The sequence below is a fragment of the Heterodontus francisci genome, chromosome 22 (assembly GCF_036365525.1).
Source record: "Heterodontus francisci isolate sHetFra1 chromosome 22, sHetFra1.hap1, whole genome shotgun sequence".
Lineage (NCBI taxonomy): Eukaryota > Metazoa > Chordata > Chondrichthyes > Heterodontiformes > Heterodontidae > Heterodontus > Heterodontus francisci.
In genome coordinates this window covers 78,551,261-78,579,175 of record NC_090392.1, presented here as the reverse complement: position 1 = coordinate 78,579,175, position 27,915 = coordinate 78,551,261, and the positions used below count along the sequence as shown (strand labels likewise).

General features: G+C 43.3%; 1 long non-coding RNA gene across 1 annotated transcript in view; it reads left to right on the top strand.

Annotated features, from left to right (window-relative positions):
- The window catches only part of LOC137381650 (uncharacterized), a 138,814-nt gene extending 111,449 nt beyond the window's left edge, over positions 1 to 27,365 (top strand). The window contains exons 3-4 of the long non-coding RNA XR_010977207.1: positions 17,212 to 17,294; positions 27,106 to 27,365. This is a non-coding gene — a long non-coding RNA (uncharacterized lncRNA). The remainder of the gene's footprint in view (positions 1 to 17,211; positions 17,295 to 27,105) is intronic.
- Positions 27,366 to 27,915: the final 550 nt, after the last annotated feature.

Here is a 27,915-nt window from a genome sequence, read left to right as displayed (position 1 = left end):
TTGCCATGGTTTCCATGGAATATTTTTGAGGCCTGTTGTCAGCCATGTCAATAATAAATGGCTGGTGTGATGACTCGGGCTCATTCTCTGGTGAAGCCAGCAGAGGGAAACCTTGTTCTCCTGCTGGTAGCAGTTTCAAAAATGGTGTCAATAGAATGAATCCCCTGTTGGTCAAAAACCTTATTTTTGCCCCTTAATTTTTAATGATATGTGAATATTTCAAATTCATACCTGGACAATAATCTCAACGTCCATTGGAACTTGACACAAGCTTATTTTTGGGCTTCTTATCTTACTGTCCGTGCACCTTAGGTAAATTAGAGGTCCTCTTAATATGTCAGCTGTGGCCCACTGGGTCGCACTTTCACCTCTGAGTCAGAAGGTTGTGGGCTCAAGTTCCACTGCAGAAACCTGAGCACAAAAATCAAGGCTGACACTCCAGTGCAGTACTGAGGGAGTGCTGCATTGCTGGAGGTGCCATCGTTCAGATATTAAATTAAATTACATGAGACATTAAACTGAGACCCTGTCTGCCTTCTCAGGTGGATATAAAAGATCCCATGGCACTATTTTGAAGACAAGCAGGGGAGTTATCTCCAGTGTCCTAGCCAATACTTATCCCGTAATCAATTTAACAGATTATCTGGTCATTATCACATTGCTGATTGTGGGAGCTTGCTGTGGGCAAATTGCTTGCCATGGTTCCTACATTTCAACAGTGACTGCACTTCAAATGTACTTCATTGGCTGTAAAGTGCTTTGGGAGGTCCGGTGGTCATGTAAGTCACCATATAAATGCAAGTCTTTCTTTTTATATCCCGGCAATGAGAGCGTAGGAGATTAAGCTTCACATGCTTGAATGGGTTTGGAGATTTAAGGCTTGCATTAAGAATTATTATTGAGAAATATAGTTTCTCAACAATGTGGCTTGGTTGGCAACTGCATCTTGTGGTTTTGACCTGATTCCCCAGAGATCTAGAAGGTCCCAGTTTCAATTTTGGGTTTGCTCTGGTTTAGCTGACCATAGTGATACTTCACCACAATTGAACCCAAGTTTATGGGTGAGGATTCTCGATTTTAATCACTTTCTAATGACCCCCATACTTGCCTGAAGACTGGTATGAACTCCCATGGCTACATAGCCTTCTGATGTTGAATGTCCAGGATGATAAATAAAGATTGTGTTACTAGTCAGGGAGTGTTTTGCGGAGGACTGTAATCAAGACTGGAAAAGGAGTTATCCTTTATACACTAGCTGTACTTATGGAGAAGGCATGCCATATCTTCTTTTTCCTTTTCATTTCCTTGTTGAGTCTGTTTAACTGACCCTCAGAAAAGACATTGCGACTCAGCCCCTCAAACCGGTTCCACCATTCAATTAGATTATGGCTGATCTGTATCTTAACTCCAAAGACCTGCCTTAGAGCCCTAGCCCTTAATACCCTTGTCCAACAAAAATCTATCAATCTCAGTTTTTAAATTTTCAGTTGACTCCCAGCCTCAACGACTTGTTTTAAATTCAGAACAACAAATCCCGGATTGCTCTTTATTTAAGCCTGCCATTGCTCAACTTCCCTTTCAGGAATGGCACTCTGAAGGGGATTTTCTGAAGGTTCTACTTAATGATTAAATATTCACAACATGTATCAATCAAACCAAATACTCAGGGATAATTCTTCAGCAGAAGGAACTAATAACAGGCTGCTTTCATCATGTAACTTGTGTTCTGAACGCCTTAATCATGAAAAGTTACTTCACTGCAAAAAAAACTTCTTCCACTTGTTTCTGTGAAATACTGCTGATTGAATGTTAGGTTTTAGCTGTGGCTCAATAGGTAGCACTTTCTCCTCTGAGTCAATAGTTTGTGGGTTCAAGTCCCACTCTAGAAACTTGAGTACAAAATCCATGCTAATGCTGTAGCAGTGAGGGAGTGCTGACTATCAGAGGTGCTGTCTTTAGAATTTAATGTTAAACCAAGGTTCTGACTGCTCTCTCAGGTGGATGTAAAAGATCCCATGGCACTATTTCAAGAAAAGCAGAGGCGTTCTCCCCAGTGTCCTGACCAATATTTATCCGTCAATCAACATAATTAAAACAGAATATCTGGTCGTTTATCACATTGCTATTTGTGGGACCTTGATGTGTTCAAATTGGCTGCCATGTTTTCTACATTACAACAGTGCTTCATAAGTATTTCATTGTCTGTGAAGCACTTTTGCATGTACTGAGGTCATGAAGGCGCTAGGTAAATGCAAGCTCACTCTTCCTTTAATGGATTTATTTCTTTGGATTTTTCGTTATTAGGTACTCAAGCAGTCCTAATAATTTGTATCCTGGGTTACAAATGACCTATTTTGAACAATTTTCACAAAGAAGTAAACGTGATATTGATACCACGGAATTGTCTCCTGTCAACCAAGGCAGTGATTGTGGATCAAGACTAACTGTGAAGCCTCTGCAGTTAAACAGCCTGCCAAGGATCAGACACAAGTATAACGCTTCAGAGTGGCAGCAGTGTGTACCATCTACAAGATGCACTGCAGCAATGCACCAAGGCTCCTTAGACAGCACCTTCCAAACCCGCGACCTCTACCAACCAGAAGGACAAGGGCAGCAAATACATGGGAACACCACCACCTGCAAGTTCCCCTCCAAGTCACACACCATCCTGACTTGGAACTATATTGCCGTTCCTTCACTGTCGCTGGGTCAAAATCCTGGAACTCCCTTCCTAACAGCACTGTGGGTATACCTACCCCAAATGGACTGCAGCGGTTCAAGAAGGCAGCTCACCACCACCTTCTCAAGGGCAATTAGGGATGGGAAATAAATGCTGGCCTGGCCAGAGGCACCCACATCCCATGACTGAATTTAAAAAAAAGATGGCTGGTGCCTGTGAATTATAGTCTGGCCAAGAGTCAATGCCTTCAGGAGAGGAGGGAAGGAAAAAGAAAATGATTAAAACTGACAGGATGTTGTGAAGTCGTTTTTAATTATAAGATTGTGCTAAACATGGTAATGGCAGTGCAGGGATGATACCCTGGAGGGGCATATAATTAGAATGAGGATTCTGTGTTGATGTTTTGCATTTATGAATCATCTAGAACCTCCCTCCAACAAATTTTGATCTCCAGGAAGTGAAAGATAAGGAATTAGGCAAATACATTAGCAGAAAAATATCAAAGAACCTAGAAAGGGATTTGTGTTCCACCATGCCTTGACTTAACCACTTTCACACATTTATTAGCACTAATTTGAATTGCTAACAAAGAGCAAATAACCTGGGGTTTTGTGACCATGTCAAAGATTACATGGGGGTCTGAAAGTCTCGCTCTGAGGAATCAATCAGCCCAGACTAATACTTTAATTAACACTTTTACTTCTGAGGAAACTAATTTAATCAACACACGGGATCCGGTTCATAGCAGCAGCAGCAACAGCAGGGCCTTGGCCACTCGCTGAATGGAAGCAAAAGATGTCTGCTGCCATGGCAACAGACGAAGGATTACTTTGCCCTGGTAAAGGGCCTATTTTTTTTTTATCCCCTTCATGGAAGCTTTTGTCAAGCTACTACCAGATGACATGGAGTCTGATGAAAGATCCTTTCAAATCAAAGCACAAGGTAAACTATGAATGACTGACTTCAAGAAATGCTATAGAGCGAAGACTCTTAACAGCGGAAAAAAATAGAAAAGAAAGCGTCTGTTTGGGGAAGAGCTCGACACATTTCCGCAGTTCTAATATTTGAAGCAATTAGATACAGTACGATCAAAAAGAACTTTCCAAAAGATTTCCGGTCCGTTCAAACGAGAAAATTGGTGATAGCGTTCAGTTTTTGTGATGGTAGTGATTTTTGTTAATGAGGATATTTAATATTTCAAACCAAAAATAAACGGGACAAAGATTCAGCTATCATAAATCATATAGAATAACAGATACCTGCAAGTAACCTAAGGGTGGAATCTAATCGAGGGGTTCGGGTGGTTTATATATAATAAATAATAGATATCCAGGAGTGAGTTACAGACTGGAATCTAATCGAGGAGCTCGGTGAGTTTATGTGCAGACTAACAGATATCCGGGAGTGAGTTGCAGGCTGGAATCTAATTGAGGGGCTTGGGGAGATTATATACATACTAACAGATACCTGGGAGTGAGTTACAGACTGGAATCTAATCGAGGAGCTCGGTGAGTTTATGTGCAGACTAACAGATACCCGGGAGTGAGTTGCAGGCTGGAATCTAATCGTGGAGCTCGGGGAGATTATATGCAGACTAACAGATAGCTGAATATTAAACTTCAATATCACAGAGTTGTTTGAATATGAGTGAGTATTTAGTTAGCAGAAACATATAGTTAATGAATATAGTGGGTTATATTTTTGTGATGAACTTAATATGACAGTGAAACTAGCTGCTTTCTGTTACATTTATGTACATTAAAGCCAGGGAAATTTAAGTTCAGTCTATATGTTGAATATAATTTAGTAATTTGAACCTAAAAAGTAATTGTGCAAACCCCATTGGCTGTGTATAATTACGATTCTGAGCCACACAGAGCAGAAATGTCCCAGAATTCATCTTTGCTTTGTGCTAACCTCGGAAATTCCCTCCCTGCACCTCTCTGCCTCTCCTCCTCGCTTTCCTCCTTTAAGACACTCCTTAAAACCTACCTCTGTGCCCAAGCTTTTGGTCACCTGTCCTAATATGGCTCAATGTCAAACTCTGCTAGCGTTCCTGTGAAAGGTGTTGAGCTGTTTTACTATGTTAAGGGAACTATATAAATGCACATAGTTATTGTTAGCCAATCTGAGATGGGGCGATAACTAACCTTAACGTTCTGGTCTGCAGCAGAGAAACATCAGCCTCGGTCCCCATGCCTGATTCAGGACTTGAGGAATGGCAATGTGTATGGATAATGAGTTTGAGCTGAGGGTGGAGTGTTGTGTGGGGTCTATGATGCCTTTTCCTCTTCCCTTCACCCACACCCTGATGACACTTGAACCCAAATTTTCTGATTATATTGTAGTCCCACAGCACCATCAGCTGCCTCTAGTTACGAAGCGGATAAAGTCAGCTGAGATCCCACTCCCGATTACTATTCCAGTCATGCCTCCCCAGCCCCCACAATGAAGGAGGAAGTGTGTTGATGTCAGGATGGACCTGTGATGCCTCCCTTGGCCCAAAAGTCTGCTGACACTCGAGGAAATCCCACAGGTTTGGGTGGGACACCAGTTTTACACTCGCCCAATATTGGCTTCAGCAGAGAGTAAAATTGGGCAGCATTGCACCTGATGCTGTTAGTTTCCTAATGGTCGTGTTAGTTTAATATCTCCTCTCCTCCCTCTGGCTCAGCAGCGATGGGGTCCATGGCATCCTAACAAAAATTAATGTCAGTGCTCTCGGGAGAGCAATAGGGAAATTGAGATAAGACACAAGAAGTAAGAAGCAATTTCCTTTTTTCATCCACCATCCCCGCACCTCCACCAGCTTTCTTTCTGCATATTCAACTCTGAAGCATAACCTCGCTCGGAACGCTGGAGTCAACACAGTTCCTGGAGGTGGGAATGATGCCCCAGCTTATTTGGGGCATGTTGGGAAGGGGGTGTGAAGGAAGAGAGGTGGGGGGTGGGGGGGGCGGTGTCCGGGAGGAGAAAGAGAACTTGGAAACCTTCCTCTCTGACTCTTAAAAACCACACAGCTCTCAGATTTCCTTGCGTTCCCTGAAAGCATTTTGGACTGCTTGCATATGAAAATAAATAATCAGGAGCAAAGTTCTCCTTTAAAACAAAAATTAAAACCAACCCACATGAACTGGGACTGGAAGCCAGGCAGTCAGTGGTGACTGAAAGTAGATATTCATCTGCCAACTAAAACAGATTGGTATGTGTGCCAGCACAAAATGCTGGGCAACCTGTGATCGGAGCATAACTGCATGATAAAACTTAGGGATGACTACAGCAGAGGGGGACTGAAATGTTTACTGTGGCCAAGGATTTATTGGGAGCCAATGTTTATGTGTTCAGTCTATAAGCGCACGATTACCTTCAGCGCTCTTCATTTTGTGTCTAGTTTCTCTCTGTAGCTAAACGTCAAGCAACATCACTGATAGCAGATTATCTGGTCATTATCACATTGCTGTTTGTGGGAGCTTGCTATGTGCAAATTGGCTGTCACGTTTCCGACATTACTACAGTGACTGCACTTCAAAATTGCTTCATTCGTTTATAATACACGTTGGGACATAAAAGCAAGTTATTTCCTTGTTTTTTTTACAAATGAGGTCTTGATTGTGCTGCCTAGTCCTCCATGATCAGTGGACTTACTGGCTAAACAATCAAAGGATCTCCTTCTGCGTTCAGCCCATTCTATGCTGTGCCCTGGCTGCTTTCCCATTGCGTGATATTGAGTGTTTTTCTGCGCTCCTGGTCTCAAGCAGGGATCTGGCACAGCTTTTCATAGATTAATCGATGGCTCCACAGCTGGTCGGGGGTGAGGCAAGGAGAAAGCAGGCTCATAACTATCTGCTGGATGGTCTTGCTTATTTTTTAACTTTATTTATTGCCCTGTAATTGGTCAGGATTTATGTTTCTAATTAACTTTTACTATTGCTGAGAATAACAAAAAAAAGCATGTATTATTGGAAAAGTCCGCACTAATTGGTGGTTTTGATCAATTTAAGAGACGGGAGGCTATGAAACTTTCAGCTCACACCCCCTCATCCCCATGCACCCCCAACACTTGAGTACAAAATCATCTTTCATCGACTAAACTAATGAAAGCAAGTTGCCCGATCCCCAGATAAACATTAAATTATCTCGTGCATTCACGCAAAGCATAACGGTATAACTAATATTTCACAATTGTTTGCATGTCCCTCTGTATGATATATATGGCTGTGGGTGGGGTGGAAGGAGGGTGTGGAAGATAATGGTGCCAATGTAAAAGGTCAGCAGTGATCTCGCAAAGGAACATGATGCACATCCGCGGACCATTACTTAGAGCTGTGCACTGCATCTAAAAACTTCCCCCTCACTGCAGCGTTTGCAAAAGAGAAATTAATCTTAAAAATAAAAGTTTAAAGAGGCCGCCTCTCCGCACAAATGGGTATAAACATCACCCATCACCCTTGTGGTCACTGACATACATTGACTCCCAGTCCCACAAAACCCTGATTTTTAAAATTCTCATATTTGTTTTCAAATCTGTCCATGGCTTCGTCCCTCCCTATCTCTGTAATCTTCTCCAGCCTCACAGAGCTCCTCCAATTCTGGCCTCTTGTGCATCGCCCGATTTTATTCACTAATTAAAATTACTAGTTTAAACAAGGTACTAACTGGATTCTTAAAGAGGGAAGAGCAATTTTTTTTGACCATGTATGGGCAGCAGGGACCTGTTGCTTGCAATCTCTGTGCTATGTCGGAATTTCAGGTCACTTCATGCACTTTGTTGGCTTAAGGGACCACATTTATGAAGTGTCTCCAGCTGCTTGAGCACGAGCCAAGGTTTTCCGAACTTGAGGGACTGCTGGAGTCACTGTGGAACATCAGGGAGAATGAGAGTTATCTGGATTGTACGTTCCAGGAGGTGGTCAGCCCACAGGGAATGAGAGCTCAGGATAGTAGAAGGATGGCCAGATTTTCAGGAGCTAGGGGGGAAGTTAAAAAGTACAACCTCAAAGGTAGTAATCTCTGGATTACTCCCAGTGCTGTGCATTAGCAAGAGTAGAAATAGGAAGATAGGGAGGATCAATGTGTGGCCTGAGACATGGTGCAAGAGGAAGGGCTTCAGATTCTTGGGGCATTGGGACCAATTCTGGGGAAGAAGGCATTTATTCAAAAGGGGCAGGTTGCACCTCAACAGGACTGGGACCAATGTCCTCATGGGGAGGTTCACTACTGTGGTTGGAGAGGGTTTAAACTAAATTGGCAAGGGGATGGGTACCGGCATATAGAAGTAGAAAAAAGGAATAAGCTGCATAAAGGAGTGAGTGTTGGATAATACTAGAGAAGGATAGGAGCAGACTAAGAGGACTATAAGGAACCCAAGGACAGATTTGGAATGCACAAAGTGTGGTGAATAAGGTTGATGAGCTACAAGCACAAATAGTTGTGTGAGAATATGTGGCAATAACAGAAACGTGGCTTATAAATGGTGAGGACTGGGAGCTTAATATGCAGAGATTCAAAGTGTTCAGAAAAGATAGAGAAGGAGAAAAGGTAGGTAGGGTGGCAGTACTGATAAGGGAAGACATTGTAGTGGTGGAAAGAGAGGATGTCCTTGAGGGGGCAAAGATAGAATCCATTTTGTTAGAGTTGAGAAACAAAGAGGGCATGATCATGCTACTGGGGGTATTCTATAGATCTCCAAATAGTGAGAGAGAGATAGAGGAACAAATCTGCATGGAAATCAGAGATCTGCAAGAAATATAGAGTGATAATATTGGAGGACTTTAATTACCCAAATATTGATTGGGATAATGTTAGAGTGAAGGGTAAGGAGGGGGAGGAATTTCTGAAATGCGTTCAGGAGAACTTCTTTGACCAGTATGTTCTCGTTCCAACTAGGAAGGAGGTATTGCTGAATCTGGTGCTGGGGAATGAGGTGGGCCAAGTTTCTGTGGGGGAACACTTGAGCAAGAGTGATCATTGTATCATAAGGTTTAGACACGTAATGCAGAAAAGCAAGGAACAATCTAAAGTAGAACTTCTAAATTGGAAGAGGGTTAATTTCAATAAGATGAGAGTGGATTTAGCCAGGGTACAATGGAACCAAAGACTGACAGGAAAAATGGTAACAGATAATGGGTGATGTTTAAGGAAATGTTTCAGTTACAGGCTTTGTACATTCCAACAAGAGCAGAAGGTAGGGGAATCAAAGACGGGGCTCCTTGGTTGACAAAGGAGATAGAGAATATGATGAAACAGAAAAAGAGGGTGTATGATACATGCCAGGTGAATTCTTCAAGTGAGAACCAGGCCAAATACATTAAGTTGAGAGAAGAAGTGAAGAGGAAGGTAAGACTGGCAAAGTGAGAATATGAAAATAGAATGGCAGTTAACATAAAAGGGAACCCAAAATATCTTTTACTGCCATGTAAATAGTAAGTAGGTACTAAGAGGGGTGAGGCCTACTGGGGGGCAATGAGGGTGACATATGCTTAGAGGTACAGGTCAAGGCTAGAATACTTGATGAGTACTTTGTATCAGTGTTTACTAAGGAAAAGGATGCTGACAAAATATCAGTAGAAGTGGAGATGAAAGAAGTAATGAATGGAGTGAAAATTGATCGGCAAGATGTACTGCAAAGGCTGGCTATGCTTAAGAGTGGATAAATGGCCTGGTCCGGATGGCTTGCATCGTAGGTTGCTAAAGGAAGTGAGCATGGAGATGGTGGAAGAGCTTGCCATAATCTTCCAATCTTCCCGAGATACGGGGGAGGTGCCAGAGGATTAGAGAGTGACAAATGTGACACCTTTATTCAAGAAAGGGTGTAAGTGCATTCCTGATAACTACAGGCCAGTCAGTTTAACATCAGTAGTGGATAAGGTTTGAGAAACAATGATCAGGGAAAAAAGTCCGTCGGCACTTGGAAAGGTTTGAGTTAATTAAGGATGGCCAGCATGAATTTATTAAAGGCAGATCATGCTTGACTTATCAAATTACATTTTTGATGAAGTAACAGAGAAGGTTGATGAAGAGAATGCAATGAATGTTGTCTATATGGATTTTAAGAAACCATTTGCCAACATATCACATAAAAGGCTGGTTAACAAAATTGAGACACATGGAATAGGATGGTCGGAGTCAGCTGGATAAAAATAAATTGGCTTAAGGACAGAAAACAGCGAAATGTGGGAAATGGTTGTTTTTCAGACTGGAGGATTGTAAACAGTGGTGTTCCCCAAGGTTTAATGCTAGGACCACTGATTTATTGATATATATATAAATGACTTTGATATTGGAATACAGAGTAAAAGTTCAAGATTTGCTGATGATGCCAAACTTGGAGGTGTGGCAAATCAACTGCAACAGGACATAGTCAAGCTAGCAGAATGGGCAGACAAGTGGCAGATGGAATTTAATACAGAGAAGTGTGAGGTGATGCATTTTGGCAGAAGGGATAGGAAGAGGCAATATAGATTTAATGGCACAGTTCTAAAGAGTGTACAGGAACAGAGGGACCTGGGGGGGGTTCATGTGCATAAATCTTTGAAGGTAGCAGGACATATTGAGAGAGTCGTTAGCAAAGCATGTGGGATCTTGCGTTTCATAAATAGAAGTATAGAGTACAAAGGAGGGAAGATATGCTGAACCTTTGTAAAACTCTGGTTAGGCCCCAACTGGAGTATTGTGTCCAGTTCTGGTCACCACACTTTAGGAAGAATGTGAGGGTCCTTGAGAGGGTGCAGAGGAGATTTACCAGAATGGTTCCAGGGATGAGGGATTTCAGCTACAAGATTAGGCTGGAGGAGCTAGTGTCCTCCGTGGAGCAACAGAGACTGAGGGAAGATTTGATAGAGGTGTACAAGATTGACAGGTTTAGATAATGTAGACAAAGAAAAGCTATTCTCATTAGTTGATAATACAAGGACTAGGGGAGTTTTTTTACACAGCAAGTGGTAATGACCTGGAACTCATTGCCTACGAGGGTGGTGGAAGCGGAGACAATTAATGATTTCAAAAGGGAATTGGATGGATGCAATGAGGGAATTAAACTTGCAGGGCTATGGGGATAGAGCAGTGGGAATGGGGCTGACTGGATTCCTCTACAGAGAGCTGGCACGAACTCAATGGCCCGAATGGCCTCTTCTGTGCTCTAATGACTCTCTGACCATTGGCATCTGTGTCTTCAGCTGCCTGGGCCCCAACCTCTGGAATTCCCTCTCTAAACCTCTCCGCTTCTCTACCTCTCTCTCCTTTTAAGATGCTCCTTAAAACCTCTTTGACCAAGCTTTTGGTCACCTGTCCTAATATCTCCTTATGTGGCTCAGTATCAAATGTTGTCAGATAATGTCCCTGTGAATCGCCTTGGGATGCTTCACTACCTTAAAAGGTGCTATATAAATGCAGGTTATTGCTGTTGTTGTAAGGAGAGATGGCAGGACAGACATCAATTCAGTCCAGAAGAAGAGATCACACTTCAAATATAAACCCATTTGTTCTTTTTAAAGATACTGGCAGACATCAGAGATTGGGGGAATGGTGTTGAAATTTGCAAATGATACCAAATTGGGGGAATGGTTAGTAATGTGGCGGACTGCCCTAAAACACAGGAAGAAATAAATACATGTAGAGTGGGCGGATAAATGGTAAATTAAATTAAATCTAACCAAGTATGTGGTGGCTCATTTTGTAAGAGGAATAAGGAGGCCTCTTATTCCTCAGAAGGTGAGAAGTGAAATGGGGCAGAGGATCTGGGAATACAGATACATAAATCACCAAAAGTAGCAACGTAAGTTGCTAAGGTCATAAAGACTGGAAACAAAGTACATTTCCAGAGAAATAGAACACAAAAGCAGGAGGTAATGTTAAATTTCTATAGAACCTCGGTTAGACCACATTTAAGCGTGCTACTGCGCAGTTCTGATCTCCGTATTACGAAAAGGATATCGAAGCACTGAGAAAGTGTAGGAAAGATTTACAAGCATGTTGCCAGAAATGAGAGGATGTGACTATCAGGAAAGACTGAGAAGGCTGACACTGTTTGCTCTATTCCAGAATAGATGAAGACAAGACTTGATAGAGTTCTTAAAATGATGTTGAAGTTTGATAGGATGGAGGTGGAAAGATTGTTTCCACTTGTGGGTGAGTCCAGAACAAACAAATATAAATATAAGATAGCCAATAACAGGTCATTTATAATGAATTTAGGGGCAATTTCTTTACACAGAGCATGTAATGTGGAGCACACTGTCACATGGAGTGTTTGAGGAGAGAGTGTTGACGGCTCGATGCTTAAATGAGCAATAAGGGATGGGGGAGGGGCAGATTTGGGAAGAGCTAATTAGAGTAGAAAGAGGCTTATGTGGAGTATCAGCACCTGTGCTGAATGGCCTGTTTCTGTGCAGTAGACGTGATGTGATTCTGCGTAAAGACATGCTTTGCAGAATTTCCTGTTTTTTTTCGGATTTTCAGCTGTTCATTTCATTTCCTTCTTTGCTTGTGCTGTTTACAAAACATTTGTTTTGGTTTGTTCACAATTACGTCAATCTCAGTGAAGTCCACTGGACATCTGATCTGCGTGTGATGGTGTGTGTGTGTGATATCACTGTTGGGAAAGATGCACCCTCCTTTGACTCATCTCCCCCTTCAACCACAGTAAGCGCAGAACCAAGGAGACACATAGACCGAAATTGAGCAGCAGGCTCCGGGAGGCCTACCCACCCCAATTCCACCTCCGAATAAGTTTACGGAGGTTCGGCAGGAGGCGGGGGCTGGGAAATGACCCGCCCGCCCGAGGCCAATCAAGACCCTTAAGTGCCCACTTAACGGCCGCTTAAGGGCGCTCGCCCACCTCCACCTGTGGCAAGCGGGTGTGCTGGGGACATGAAAGGCTGCCCAACGATAGCTGCCGGCCTTTCCGCGCCTCTATGGGGTGCATGGCAGTCAGGCACAGGGTGCCCGATAGAGGGCCGCCCCTGCCTCCCAACCCACCCCCAGGTTCCAAGACGCCCCCCTCCCCCCAAACGACCACCCTAGCCTCACCAGGGCACGAGCGATCCCCCTGGTGAGGCAACCCAAACTTACCCACTCTCTCGGGTCCATGGTGTTAGCTGGGCTGCAGTCCCAGCAGTGGCCACCATTCCCAGTGGCGCTCGTGAGGCTAAGAGCTGCCAGCCCGCTGATTGGCTGGCAGTTTACTGAGGCGGGACCTCCTCCCTAAGTGGGTGGAAATCCCGCCTCGGGCCAATTAAAGCCTGGGGATTTGTAAAATACGGGACGGATCCCCAGGTTGGGTGGAAGCGGGTTCGTCACCAACATTTATGTCGGAGTCCGGCTCCCGTCCACCCACTGTTGAGTGGAAGAATCTAAAGTCTAACGTTCTTCAACTGTTTTTAAAACCCAAGCTAGATGCCAACTAACCACTTTTTCCTGACTTAAAGCATCTTCTCTTCCACTCTCACTGGTATTTTTTATAATCAGACTGACCCTACCTGTTTAATTTCTCTATTTAAAAATCTAACCCTGAAGTTCAATTTACTTTATAAATTGGTGATCTGTAATCAACTGGCAGAAAGCAGCTTAGTCTCTAACTCCTGGCTCACTGTCATGATCTTTTCTATGTTTCAACTGTTGATATTTATCTTTTCCTCCCGTCCCCTCTTTTACTCTTTCCACATACCTCCTGCAGCCAAGCAAAAGGGGCTTTCTTCTTGTGCAGTACTGCAAACAGCCACTAGATTTAAAATGGCAGACTCTCCAGCTGACTCCACTGGTAGACAGTGACCCAATGACAATGACCCAAAGCCCCACCAATACTTAATGGGGCAAGGTTTCATCTGTCCTTTACAACCCCAAGGACTTTCTGCATCTTCAGGCTTTCCCTTTGGTGAGATTGGCGTGAAGGATTTGTAGTCTGACATGGGCCACAACATGAATGCTCCTTCCATGTCCTCAACTATCTTTATATCAGCCCATAGGGTGGCTGATCCTATACAGCAGGAAGGTTTTATGGGTTCCCACACGGTGAGGTGAAGGTCACCCACACCCTCTAGTATCCTACTGGACTTCAAGCTATAATTTAGCTTGTTCTTCATTTGCTGAGACTGTCTGGAGCAGGGTTCAAACCCTGAATCTTCTGACGCCTGGTGTTAGCAGTTTGTTAATCAGACAAAATTCTTTTTCTTCTTTTCCCAGTATTTGCATTCCCTGTATTGTGTCTATTCTCTAGCCACTGACTCTATCCCTCTCCCTGGCAACAGTCTGAGATTAAACCAGACTAATTCCCTTCGTAAACCTCTCTGCATCTCTATCTCTTCTCCTTTAAATCACTCCTTAAAACCTGCCTTGTTGATCAAATGTTTGGACACCTATCCTAACATCTCCTTATGTGGCTCAGTGTCAAATTTGTTAACGCTTTTGTGAAGTGCCTTGGGATATTTTACTACATTAAAAGCACTATATAAATGCAAGTTTTTGTTTTGAAAATTTTGTGGGTGAGTCACGAATAGATCAAATGAGGAATTTAGGAGGGAATTTCTTTTACACAGAGAGTGGAAAGAATGCGGAGCTCACTCCCACATGGAGTGGTTGAGGCTGAGAGAATTGATTAAGGAGAGGCTTGATGCATACATTGAGGGAGAAGAGAATAGAGGGTTACTGGGTGGGATGAGAAGCATTAATTATAGTGGGAGAAGGCTTGTGTGGAATATCAACAGTGCATACACTATTTGGGCTGAATGGCCTGTTTCTGTGCTGTAAATATTATGTAACAGTTTATAAATAAAGTGAACAAATATTTAACTCTGAAAGCACCAGCTTAGGAGGAGAACTTTGAAGAAATGGCCTGATATAGTCTGATGATTTTTTTTCTGGCAGGAAAATGGCGTTGAGTTAGAAGATCAGCCACGATCTTGTTGAATGTCAGAGCAGGCTTGAGGGGCCGAATGGCCTCCTCCTGTCCCTATTTCTTATGTTCTTAAATTATGGCCTGCTTTGATAATGGACTTCCCACTAATTCCTTGACAACTTGCCTCACTTGAGTGTCCTCTGCTGTTCCTGCACTGGAGCATATCCCTTCCCTCCAACTGCTTTGTTTGGACAGTCAGTCAGTACTCTAGTGTCATGTCTAAAGATCTGAGCCACAATTTCATATCTTCCCTTGAAGAATAATGTTTCATACTATTTCATAAACCCCTCCCTTATTGTCAGCCCCACAACCCATACTGAGGCCCCCACGTCACTGTATGTGGGTATCCCACTAGATGTCAGACCAGAATTCAGAGTGAGGATTGTTTGGAGTTAAGTTTAGACCTTGCACTTACTTACTCACTTACCATTAAGCCAGGGGTTCTCTCCGTCTGAGAAGTTATTGGAGCAGTTACTTTCATAGGAACAGGAGTAGACCATTCAGTCATCAAGCCTGTACCGCCATTCAATGAGATCATGACTGAAATGAATCTTAACTCCATTTTTTCACTTTGGTTCCATAACCCCTATTACCCTTACCCAACAAAAATCAATCAGATTTGAGTTACGAGATTTTCAATTTACCCCCAGATTCAACAACGTTTTGGGGACAGGGTTCCAGATTTCTGCTGCCCTTTGTGTGAAGACATCCTTCCTGACATCACCCCTGAATGGCCTGGCTCTAATGTTAAGATTATACCACCTCGTCCCAGACTCCCACCACCAGAGGAAATAGTTTCTCTCAATTTGCACTTTCTGTGACATTTTCCCTTTTTTAAAGATGACGTTTTTATATAATTTTTAATCTCGTCAGCTCTTTTCTATCTCTGGAAGGCCAGGTCAAGTCTCCGTGCTGTTTTGAAATATTCTGCTGGGGTTAGTTGAAGAGGGGTGGGAGGAGACTTGTGTGGCGAATAAGCAGGGGCATGGACCAGTTGGGCTGAATGGCCTGTTTCTGTGCTGTAACTTTGAGGTAATGCAAGTGGTCTGTTCTAAGGCTGTTACTATTGCAGCCCACCTGGAGGCACTCGGGAGCACCAGATGTGACTGGTTTCATTGCCTCCTGCTCAACGGCACAGTATTGCATTGAATTTACAGAACAGAAACTGGCCATTCAATCCAGCTTGTCCATGCTGGTGTTTATGCTCTTCTTAAGCCTTCTCTTTTCCAGAAAAAACAGCCCCAGCCTGCTCAATCTTTCCTGATAGTTATAACCTCTCCATTCTACTATCCTCTGTTTGCACCATCTCCAGTGTCTCTATATCCACAGACTCTGTTTGGTGATCCTGATCACTACAGTTTAGTTTAACCTAAGTTTTTTTTTTAAATTCTTTCATGGGATGTAGGTGTCGCTGGCAAGGCCAGCATTTGTTGCCCATCCCTAATTTCCCTTGACAACTGAGTGGCTTGCTGGGCCATTTCAGAGGGCAGTTAAGACACATGTAAGCCAGACCAGGTAAGGACAGGAGGTTTCCTTCCCTAAAGGACATTAGTGAACCAGATGGGTTTTTACGACAATTGATGATAATGGTACCATGAAGCTGACACGAACTTTCAATTCCAGATTTTTATTAATTAATTGAATTTAAATTTCACCAGGTAGGATTTGAACCATTAGCCTGGGCTTCTAGAATACTAGTTCAGTGACACTACCACTATGGCACCATCTCCCCATTGTCCGTGGGTTGTGGCTCTGAGTGCAATCCAATCTCTTGCCCTGTTTGATCTTGGGGCCAATTCTGTTCAGTTGAGGCACATTGCAGTGTGCATGCTGGGAGCTTGAGCAAGATTGTAAAGTTTGCAATTGTTTCAGAAGTTTATTATTAGTTTATTTCCTTGTCCTTTTTTCTCCAACTTCACCTGGTTCATGGTTCTGCGAAATGACTGGGTTGTGGACCAAAAGTGGGGGTGTGGGCCTAAGCACAGTTGCTCTTTGAGGGCGGCACAGTGGCGCAGTGGTTAGCACCGCAGCCTCACAGCTCCAGTGACCCGGGTTCAATTCTGAGTACTGCCTGTGTGGAGTTTGCAAGTTCTCCCTGTGTCTGCGTGGGTTTTCTCCGGGTGCTCCGGTTTCCTCCCACAAGCCAAAGGACTTGCAGGTTGGTAGGTAAATTGGCCATTATAAATTGCCCCTAATATAGGTAGGGAAATATAGGGACAGGTGGGGATGTGGTAGGAATATGGGATTAGTGTAGGATTAGTATAAATGGGTGGTTGATGGTCAGCACAGACTCGGTGGGCCGCAGGGTCTGTTTCAGTGCTGTATCTCTAAACTAAGCTAAACTAAAGAGCCAGTACAGGTATGATGGGCCGAATGGCCGCCTTTTGTGCTGCAAGTTTCTACGATTCAAACTCTGAGCCACAGGCTGAGATGGGAGGGGATTTAGTTCGAGGGCTGCGCTGAAACAAGGCAGTAGGAAGTGACACAAAATAGTTCTGGGGTAACATACACATCAAATAATGCCACCTCTCCCTCTGCTGCCTCTGCCTATCATCTGACCCTGGCATTGCACCCATAATCATGCTGCTCACCCTATAATAAATCCCAATTAATAATGCTTGCTCTGTTTTCTCTGTAATAGAATGCCTCGTTTTATATGATGAACTCTGAGATATTCCAGCCACCTAAAGGATTCCACAGCGTCGTTGGTGCCTTGTGAATGGGGTGAGTCTCTTTTTTGCACAGTGGACTCAATTTTGGACTGTCAGTGTAATGATGTGATTTTTATATCGTATCTACAGAAGAATGTTTAAGAACAGGAAAGCCCCAAGAAGACTATCACTAATCCCACCAGCCCATCTTTTCCTTTATCCCTCAACCCCACTTACCCACCTTCTTACCAAATCGTTCAGGGGGCCATGGTATCATAGTGGTTATATTACTGAAATCATGATCCAGAAATATAAGTTCAAATCCCACCACAGCATCTGGGAATTTAAATTGTTAATTAAATAAATCTAGAATAAAAAGCTGGTCACCATGTAACTATTGGAATGTCATATTTTAAAATAGTGGTGTTGCTGGACCAGTAGCGAATGTCAGTCAGCGAGCACAGGGGTGATGGGTGAATGGGATTTGGTGAGAGTTTTGAATGAGTTAAAGTCTACAGAGAGTAGATTGTGAGAGGCTGGCCAGGCGATCGTTTGAATAATCACCAATTTATCCATTTGTTTGAGCAAACTCGCTGCCTCTTCTCTTCCTCTGATCTAAAATTCACTCAAGTGGGGACTCCCAGCCTGAAAGTTCCACCCTCCCCTTCCCCATCATTCAGGATCAAACCTTTGGAGAGTTGGGGAACTCGGAACGATCTTCTGAAATCCAAAATTGACATTTTTATTTTATTTAGAGATACAGCACTGAAACAGGCCCTTTGGTCCACCGAGTCTGTGCCGACCATCAACCACCCATTTATACTAATCCTACATTATTCCCATTGCCCTCTCACATCCCCACCTTCCCCCAATTCTCCAACCACCTACCTATACTAGGGGCAATTTATAATGGCCAATTTACCTATCAACCTGCAAGTCTTTGGCTGTGGGAGAAAACCGGAGCACCCGGCGAAAACCCACGCGGTCACAGGGAGAACTTGCAAACTCTGCACGGGCAGTACCCAGAATCGAACCCAGGTCGCTGGAGCTGTGAGGCTGCGGTACTAGCCACTGCGCCACTATACCGCCCCTTGCAGAATTGAACCAGGGAGGGACTATTTAACAGTCTGAGGTCAGTGGGAAAGTGCTGGAGATTTTCTTCTTGTACTGAACACCTGTGTTTTTACAGAGAGTTCAATATATTCTCGGGGGGGTGGGGGGGGTGGTGGTGTTGGAGGTTCTGCTAATGTGATCTGACGTTGGTAGAAATATCCAAACACATTTACTGTTGATGGGCGACTGAATTCATTTCATGTCGCTAACAGAAAGAGAGCAAGTGCTAATAAAACCCATTGAGTGGTCAATCCTGTTACGATATATACCCAATGGCTCAGAGGGTGAATGACATGTATTGCAGGGGTTTGAACTGAGCCATACAGCCAGCAGCTCCCAATTCAGTCCCCTGGTTTGTGTGAAGTCTGCTGCTCTCAACATTGGCTTATAAGGGGAAAATCAGCCAAGGGATCTTGCCATCCCATGAACTCTGCTAGAGAGTGCTGGTAAGTATAGACATCAGGTGCTGTGACAGTATCACTGCTGAGCTTCACACATGAAGAGCAGCCATTTAAGAACAGGAGGAGACCATTCAGCCCCTCGAACCTGTTCTGATATTCAGTTCGGTCATGGCTGATCTGTACTTCAATTCCGTTCACACCCTTAGCTCCATATCCCTTGATAACCCTTGCCCAACAAATATTGACCAATCTAATTGGTAATATAATGGAGAGCTGCAAGCACGTTTGGAACCATATCCAAACAGGAGTTAGTGCCATCAGGAGAGGGGAGAGCAAGCTGACAAGGGGACGGCGAAGCATAAGAACGTAATAAATAGGAGCAGGAGAAGGACATGCAGCCCCTCGACCCTGCTCCGCTATTCAATAAGATCATAGCTGAACTTCTATCTCCACTTCGCTTTCCTGTCCTTTCTCCATAGTCTCTCAGCATCTACACCGTCAAGCCCTCTCGGAATGTTATGTTTCAATGAGAGCACCTCTCATTCTTCTAATAACAATTTTTTTTGGGTATTCCATGGAATACCTTCCCTCAATTCCTTGAGGTTCTTGGTGGGAGATAGCAACAGTCCGGCAAGGCTGCATTGTTTAGATTCTTTAACAAAGGGAAATGTCCATTTGTGACATCTTTTGAGGTTTTTACATTTCCCTCTTGTTATCTGAGGTGATTATCCAGAGTAAAGTTAATATCACTGCATGGCATAACATTTTCAGTCTTTGAACAGAAGGGCTTCATTCTTAAGTAGTCTGACAGGCTCCCTGGATACCAGCATAAATGAGTTTGGGGCAGTCTGAGCACAGGTGAAAGTTCATGGTACAAAACTCAACATTATTTGTAATTGGGTTGAAGATGCACTGTGTGATTGCGATGGCAGGTTTGTATCAAATTCTTTCTGTTTTAACACCTTAAAGCATTGGACAAAGGAATTTCACATGAGTGCCTTTGTTACTGATATCAGACAGTGTACTTCTTGTATCTGAGGTGTTAGCCTTGCTTCCCTGGGTAGCTTTGTCACCTCTGAGTCAGAAGGTGATAGTTTGAAGTCCCACCCTTGAGCACATAATCCAGGCTGACACTCTCAGTGCAGTACAGAGGGAGTGCTGTACTGTCAGAGGTGCTGTCTTTGGGATGAGACGGTAAAACAAGATCTCGTCTGCTCTCTCAGGAAAATGTGAAAAAACTCCCCCAGAACTATTTTGGAGAAGAATGATGGAATGCTGCTGGTGTTCTGGCAAATATTTGTTTTTCAAAACCGTTTATCTGGTCATTTATCTCATTGCTGTTTGTGGGATCTTGCTGTGCATAAATTAGCTGTTGTATTTCTCTACAACAGTGACCACATATCAAAAGTCCTTCATTGGCTGTGAAACATTTTGGGACATCAATGCAAGAGTTCTCTTTATTTCTTCCCTCGATTGTTTGTCTTATTTGGAAAGGTTTTCCATGATTGACAATTCCTACATCAGCATTTATAATGGAAATTGCCTGTGTAAACTTGTCACACTGCAATTACACCCTCACACCAGTGGGGACAGTGCAGTACCATGGTTTTGCATATCCCAGCTCCTCAGTGAAACTCCGGTGCTTCCCAAATTGTAGTACATTTTGCTAACTATAAATAATAACATAAGAAATAGGAGCAGATATAGGCCACACGGTCTTCATACCTGCTGTGCCATTCAATAAGATTTTGGCTGATCTTCTATCTCAGTTCCACTTTCCCACCCAATCCCCACAATCCCTTGATCCCTAAAAATCTATCGGTTAGTCTTGAATATACTCAACAACTGAGCATCCACAGCCCTCTGGGATAGAGAATTCCAAAGATTCGCAACCCTCTGAGTGAAGAAATTTCTCCTCATCTCAATCCTCAATGGTCGACCCCTTATCCTAAGACTCTGACCCCTAGTTCTAGATTCTCCAGTTGGGGGAAACAGACTCTCAGCATCAACCCCATCAAGCCCTCTAAGAATTTTATAAGTTTCATCGCGATCACCTCTCAATTTTCTAAACTCTAGAGAGTATAGGCCCTTTCTACTCAATCTTTCCTCATAGGACAACTCTCTCATCCGAGGAATCAGTCGAGTGAACCTTTGTTGCATTCCCTCCAAGACAAGTAGATCCTTCGTTAGATATGGAGACCAAAACTGCACACAATACTCCAGTGTGGTCTCACCAAGGTTCCAACTGTGGTAAAACTTTCTTACTCTTGTATTCAAACCCCCTTGCAATAAGGACTAACGTACAATTTGCCTTCCTAATTGTTTGCTATACCTGCATGTTAATTTTTTGTGATGTGTACAAGGACCCCAAACTCCCTCTGAAAACCAACATTAAAAAAAAATGCTGCTTTTCCATTCTTCCTATCAAAGTGGATAATTTTATACTTCCCCATATTATACTTCATCTGCCGCCTTCCTGTCCAATCACTTAAAAATCAAAGTATCGTATGAAAATATGCGTGTTTGAGGATGTGCCTGAGGGTGAGTGTGAGTGAGTGTGGATGAGGGGTTGATTGTGAGGGTATGGGTGAGGATGAATGTGAGTGTGGATGAGGGTGAGTGTGTACACACAGACCCCTTTCACTAACAACCTTGTAGTTGTAGTATTCTGGAGTAATGTGGTGATGTCTGCTACTTAATTAAAACCAGATACCTGTTATGGTTGACCTTGCTAGCAAGAGCCGTGTGAGGCACACTGAAGGGAAAACAATGAATCTTTGTGCTTGAGTGTGTTTGGAGAGAGAAAAAAAAAGGCAGATTGCAGAGAAAGAGTGAGAACCCAGCTGAACAAGACAAACCTTTCTTTCTACCTGCTTGATAAAATGTGTCTGGAACACTGGACACCCCACTGACTGATGTAAGTAAACTGCTGTGCACTAAACCCGAAGAATTTTGTCAAAAAAGAATCTACGCCCAGGTATTGTGCGACGACATTTTCTCACAAAAAGAAACCCTGAGAATAAAGGAGGCTGGATCAGCAGTCTGCCTAGTAATGGACAGCCTGTCTGGCATGCAGCCCAGTGCTGTTGTAGCGATGTCACTGGTATAGTTCAGTTGGCACAGAGGAGTCTGAATCTAAATAGGCTTCCAATATTTTGTTGAACACCCAGGAGAATTTGTTCTGGGCAGCCTCTTGGGCATGGTGATCTCAGTTGAGAGGAGTTATCTAGCCTTTTCCCTTTCTTGAGCAACTGTTCACAGGCAGTGATCAAGTTCCGGGGTTAACTCTTTGAGTGCCACACAGCACTTTGAGCTTTCAAGCTGGGGGTGTGGGGCACTGATGTGAGATCGAGGGCAGGTGCAGTGGCTTTAAGTATTGCAGAGTAGAAGTGCCACAAGGGTCAAAGAGCCCCCTCCACTCAGCTGCCAATCTGAGGTGTGTCGGGGCTGCCCCGATCCTCCCAGAACGTTGGAGGAAGTTTGTTACCATCAGGTGAGGAGGGATGAAAAGGCTCCCCTCTTGTCCCTCTCCTTGTTTGACTGCAACAGGGTTTTTTTCTTTTCAACAGTGGATATGCTTATCAATTCAGTGAGTGTTTAACCCTTTTATGTGCTCCGATTATAAAAGAACCAATTGGGCAGGTTTTCTTGAGTTTAAACAAGAAAGAGGTTAGTTTATTGTACATAAACTAAAACCCAATCTAAGTAAAATAATAAACTACGCTCCAACTTTCTCTCACACACGCGAGAATCCCTCAGACACGCGAGAATCCCTCAGACACGCGAGAATCCCTCAGACACGCGAGAATCCCTCAGACACGCGAGAATCCCTCAGACACGCGAGAATCCCTCAGACACGCGGGAATCCCTCAGACACGCGGGAATCCCTCAGACACGCGGGAATCCCTCAGACACGCGGGAATCCCTCAGACACGCGGGAATCCCTCATACACGCGGGAATCCCTCATACACGCGGGAATCCCTCATACACGCGGGAATCCCTCATACACGCGAGAATCCCTCATACACGCGAGAATCCCTCATACACGCGAGAATCACTCACACACGCGAGAATCACTCACACACAAATAGGTTAGAATTAACAAGAATAGATTGGTTGGATTAGAGTCCAGAATGAATAAAAGAATATACAGTCTGTGGAGTCTGGTAATTCAGTGGTCTTCCAGATGAACTCGTGGCCGTAAAGTTTCTGGCTGGTAGAGGTGGCCACCTGGTTCAGGGTTTTCTTGGAGACAGCGATGTATTTGGCTTTCTCCCCAGAGTCTCTGTCTGCAGCAATGATAGACTTGGATGTTTTGCAGCCCGCAGGCAGGGATCAAAGCTTGGTGTTGCCGAGAGAGAGACCCCCACTTGGGTCCTGCACTGGTTAAAAGCAGGTGTTTGGCTGTAGCCAAAAGAAACTCCAAGTTTTCACACAGATGGAGAGACTATCACATGATTGTCCAGTGTATTCTCTCTTTTGCATCTTAATTAGTTCATGTCTTAAGAATTCCAATCTCTCTCTCAGGTCCCATTGTTTACCTTTTGAGGTTCGTCTCGACCAGTGTTAATGTTCGAAGATGACTTTGAACGTTTTGTCAATGGAGGTGAGGCAGGCAGTTCATTCCAAATTAGCAAGCCATTGTTTTGGTGGGAGATTAACCAGACATTTGCCGCCACCTCGATACCTTGGAATGAGAGGTATTTCAATGCAAATTGCAGTGGCCATTTTAGCTGCTTTCTTTTTAAAAGGTTAATTTAGGTTTCCAACTGATGGATTAAAAATCATCATTTGGCATAGCACGTTTCATGACAACTTGTATTTAATATCACTTTAATATAGTAAAAGTCACAGCTATGTGGTCCCTGGCTTCAGGTTGGAGGAGGTCCTGAGAATGCCTGGAGAACAATAGCACATGTATCGGCAGTCTCAGGCTAAACAGATAAAGGAAAAGATTAAGCTGCAACAAAAAAAAACTAAATGCCCCAATTTGATAAAACTATAAGATTATATCCAGCCGTCTGTGTGCAGCATTTTGCTGTTTTTTAATTATTGGAGTTAGGAACGAATTCTAGGGGAGTCGGTTTGACCCTCAAAGGCGATAATCATAGATTGATACATTTGGCCCACCATGTCTGTGCCAGTTCTTTGAAAGATTCAATCTAACTAGTCCCACTCCTCTGCGCTTTACCACAGCTCTGTAAATTAATTCCTTTTCAAGTATTTATCCAATTCCCTTTCAAAAGTTATTGCTAAATCTGCTTCCACTAGCCTTTCAGGCAGCACATTCCAGATCACAACAATTTGCTGTGTAAAAAAAAAAAATATCTTTTCCCCAGTTCTTTTGCCAATTATCTTAAATCTGTGTCCTCTAGTTACTGACCCTCCTGCCACTGGGAAGCAGTTTCACATTATTCACTCGATCAAAACCCTTCATGATTTTTGAACACCTCTATTAAATCTCCCCTTAACCTTCTCTGTTCCAAGAAGAACAATTCCTGATTAATGTACAGCACTAACGGGTTAAATTTACTTTTGTAATCAAACTGTTCAACATTCGACTTTGAACTATTTTAAAATAAACAAAAAGGACATGCATTTATGTAGTGCCTTTCACGACCTCAGTTTTTGAAGTGTAGTCGCTGTTGTAATGTAGGGAAACATGGCAGCCAATAAGCACAGCAAGATCCCACAAACAGCAGTCACTAACCCATTTACTCTAACTGGTTACGAAGTGCATTAAAACACCGCACAAGTTAGTTCTACACAAACCCGCTAAGTGGGCAAAGTGAACCGACGCTATCTCTGTTACAATCTTTTATTGCTCACCCCATAAAATTGCTGAGCACTCAATTCTGACGTATAGTGTATAAATGCGTAAGGAACTTCTTCAGTTGCTGAATCTTTTTTGATAAACACAGATCTGTGCCTCCCAGCGCTGTATAATTTTCTCTGCAGTGTGCGCATTGAAACAGGAGGCCATTTAGCCCTTTGAGTTGTTCTACTGTTCAGTGAGATCATGTCTGATTTGTGACCTAACTCCATACACACACCTTTGTCTCATGTCCTTTAATACCTTTCGTTTAACAAAAATCTATCAATCTCAGATTTAAAATAAACAATTATCCTACCATCAACTCCCATTTGCAGATGCGATTTCCAAACTTCTTACCACCCTTTGTATGTAGAAGTGTTTCCTAATTTCACTCCTGACAAAAATGGCTCTAATTTTTCGCCTATGTCCCCTAGTTCTAGACTCTTCAACCAGTGCAAATAATTTCTCCCTATCTACTCTATCTGTTCACCTTTAATATCTTGAAAACTTTGATCAAATCAGCTCTTAACTTTCTAAACTCCAGGGAATATAACCCTAGTTTGTGTAAGCTTTCCTCTTAATTTAACCCTTGGAGTCCAGGTAATATTCTGGTAAATCTATACCGTACTCATCCCAAGGCTAATATATCCTTCCTAAGGTGTGGTGATCAGAACTGAACACAGTACTCCAGGTGTGGTCGCATCATGGCTTTGTGTATCTGAAGCATAACTTCTACCGTCTTATATTCTCGTCTTTGAGATATAAAGGGTGGTGACAGTCTGGAATGCACTGCCTGGGAGGGTGGTAGAGGCAGGTTGCCTCACATCCTTTAAAAAGTACTTGGATGAGCACTTGGCACGTCACAACATTCAAGGCTATGGGCCAAGTGCTGGCAAATGGGATTAGGTAGACAGGTCAGGTGTCTTTAATGCATCGGTGCAGGCTCGATGGGCCGAAGGGCCTCTTCTGCACTGTATTATTCTGTGATTCTGTGAAAGGCCAACATTCCATTAGCCTTTTTGATTATTTCCTGTACCTGTTCGTGACATTGTAATAATCCAAGTACATGGACTCCCAAGTCTCTTTAGACCTCCAATGTTCTAGCTTTTCTCCTTTTAGAAAATACTCTGACCTATCCTTTTAAAGTCCAAGGTAGATGACCTCATGTTTGTCTACATTGAAATCCATTTGCCACAGTTCTGTCCATTCACTTAATGTATTAATATCTCTTTGTAATTTCCTGCTTTCATCTACTGCTTACAATGCTGCCTATCTGTACAGACACACTTGACTTTGTGATGTATACACCAGAAATTGTGGTAATTTTCAAAAACAATAACCTTACACAGTATCAGATTCTAGCCCATGATAGAGGAGCTTTTCTGTTTTCTCTCACCTCTCCTCCTGCCTGCTCACCCCCCCAGCCCCCCAACATTGATGGAGAGCAAGAAGCTAAACAGCAGGCTATGTATTGTAATAAATCACTGTCCCTTAGACATCCAGGGAGTTGGGCAGCAATATCTGGGGCTGTTGTGTGCGCATGTGACCACCGAATGGATGAAATTCACTTGTGTCAGGACCTTAGAATATCATGCATAATTTAAAAACAAGAAATGCTGGAAATACTCAGCAGATCTGGCAGCATCCGTGGAGAGAGAAGCAGAGTTAACGTTTCAGGTCAGTGACCCTTCTTCAGAACGTTTTTTGCTTTTACCTTGGAATATCATATCCATTACTTAAAAGGCCATACAGTTGTGTTTTCTTTTTAAACCCCTTTTTGTGCCCTCTCCATCTTGATTGCCTCCTGTCTTGAATGAGATTGCCACTCTATGTGGATGAGCCTGGATTGACTATCGACGAAGGAAGGCATCACACCAGAGATGGATCCTAAAGGAAGTAAAAAAGACTTGCATTTCTATGATGTCTTTCATGACCTTGGGACATTTCTAAGTGCTTTACAGCCAATGAAGTACCTTTGAAGCATAGTCACCGCTTCAATGCAGGGAAAAGCGGTAACCAATTTGTGCACAGCAAGATCCCACACACAGCAATGTGACAATGAGCAGATAATCTTTCTTTAGTGAAGGATAAAGATTGGTCAGGACACCGGGGATAACTCCCCTGTTCTTCTTCAAAATAGTGCTGTGGAATCTTTTACGTCCACCTGAGGGGGCAGATGGGGCCTCAGTTTATCATCTCATCTGAAAGACAGCACCTCCAACAGTGCAGCACTCCCTCAGTACCATGAAACAGCAGGTTGTCATAAAAATCCAACAGGGTTCACTAATGTCCCTTTGGGGGGGGGGGGGGGCGGGGAGCAGGTGGAGGGGGGGTGGGGGGTGTTCTTTTCCGGTCTGGGACTATAGGTGACTCCAGTCCCACACCAACATGGTTGACTCATAATTGCCCTCTGATCAAACTGCTACCAATGGTTTAAGAGGAAGGCCCAGCACCCCTCTCTCAGGGCAACTAGGGATGGTCAATAAATGCTGACCTTGGCAGCAATGCCCTTGACGCAAGAATTGATATTTTTTAAAATTCTGTACTCCAACAGCAAAACGTAGTCAGAAAACTGGTGAGAATCATAAAGGAGACGAATCTGCTTGAAATGGAGAATAAGCATCAAATATTATTACTTCCTCCAAGCACTCTCAAGTAATTATACAGTTAACATGCTCTGTTACTGTCTACAATCTGTTCAACTGTTTGAGCTTGAAGATTATTGCATAAACAAAAATAATAATTATTCAACAGGCTTGTTTGTATATGTTAATGTCCCAGTGTGAAAACAAAATAAAACAAAATTACTATTCATCCCAATTATCTTATTATCCAGAGTATTATCTAATGTTATATTTAGTGATTTGTCGGAAAGCAGTATTTGTCTCTGGAATCTTGATGTGCATTCAGACCCTGCCTCAGTCTTCCTTACAAAGCATTACAGCCCATACTCACTATCAGCTAACATTGATTGAATGATATTTATTAAATTATATAATTCCCTATTTGTTCATTGTTGGATATATTCTCTCAGATTGTGACCTCTTCTGGTAGAAGCGGTAATTACGTTTACTCGGAAAGTGAAATGAATACCCGTTATGTGAGGAGCTGGTCTTCACAAGTTATTTTATTGGATTTCTTCCCTCTGTTCCTGAATGTACTGTCTCTTTTCTGGGCTACAATTCCATGGGCACCAACAGCCATGCCATCCCCCACTCCCCCTTTCCCCCCCCCCCTCCCCCCCACCAATACCGTGACTCAGAACCCATGGTTCATGTGTGACCTTTGGTGGTGATTGTCAGCAGCTATTCACCTGTGTGGGGCATCACAGCTGAGCCTGATTTTTGTCCTTCTCTGGGGTTGA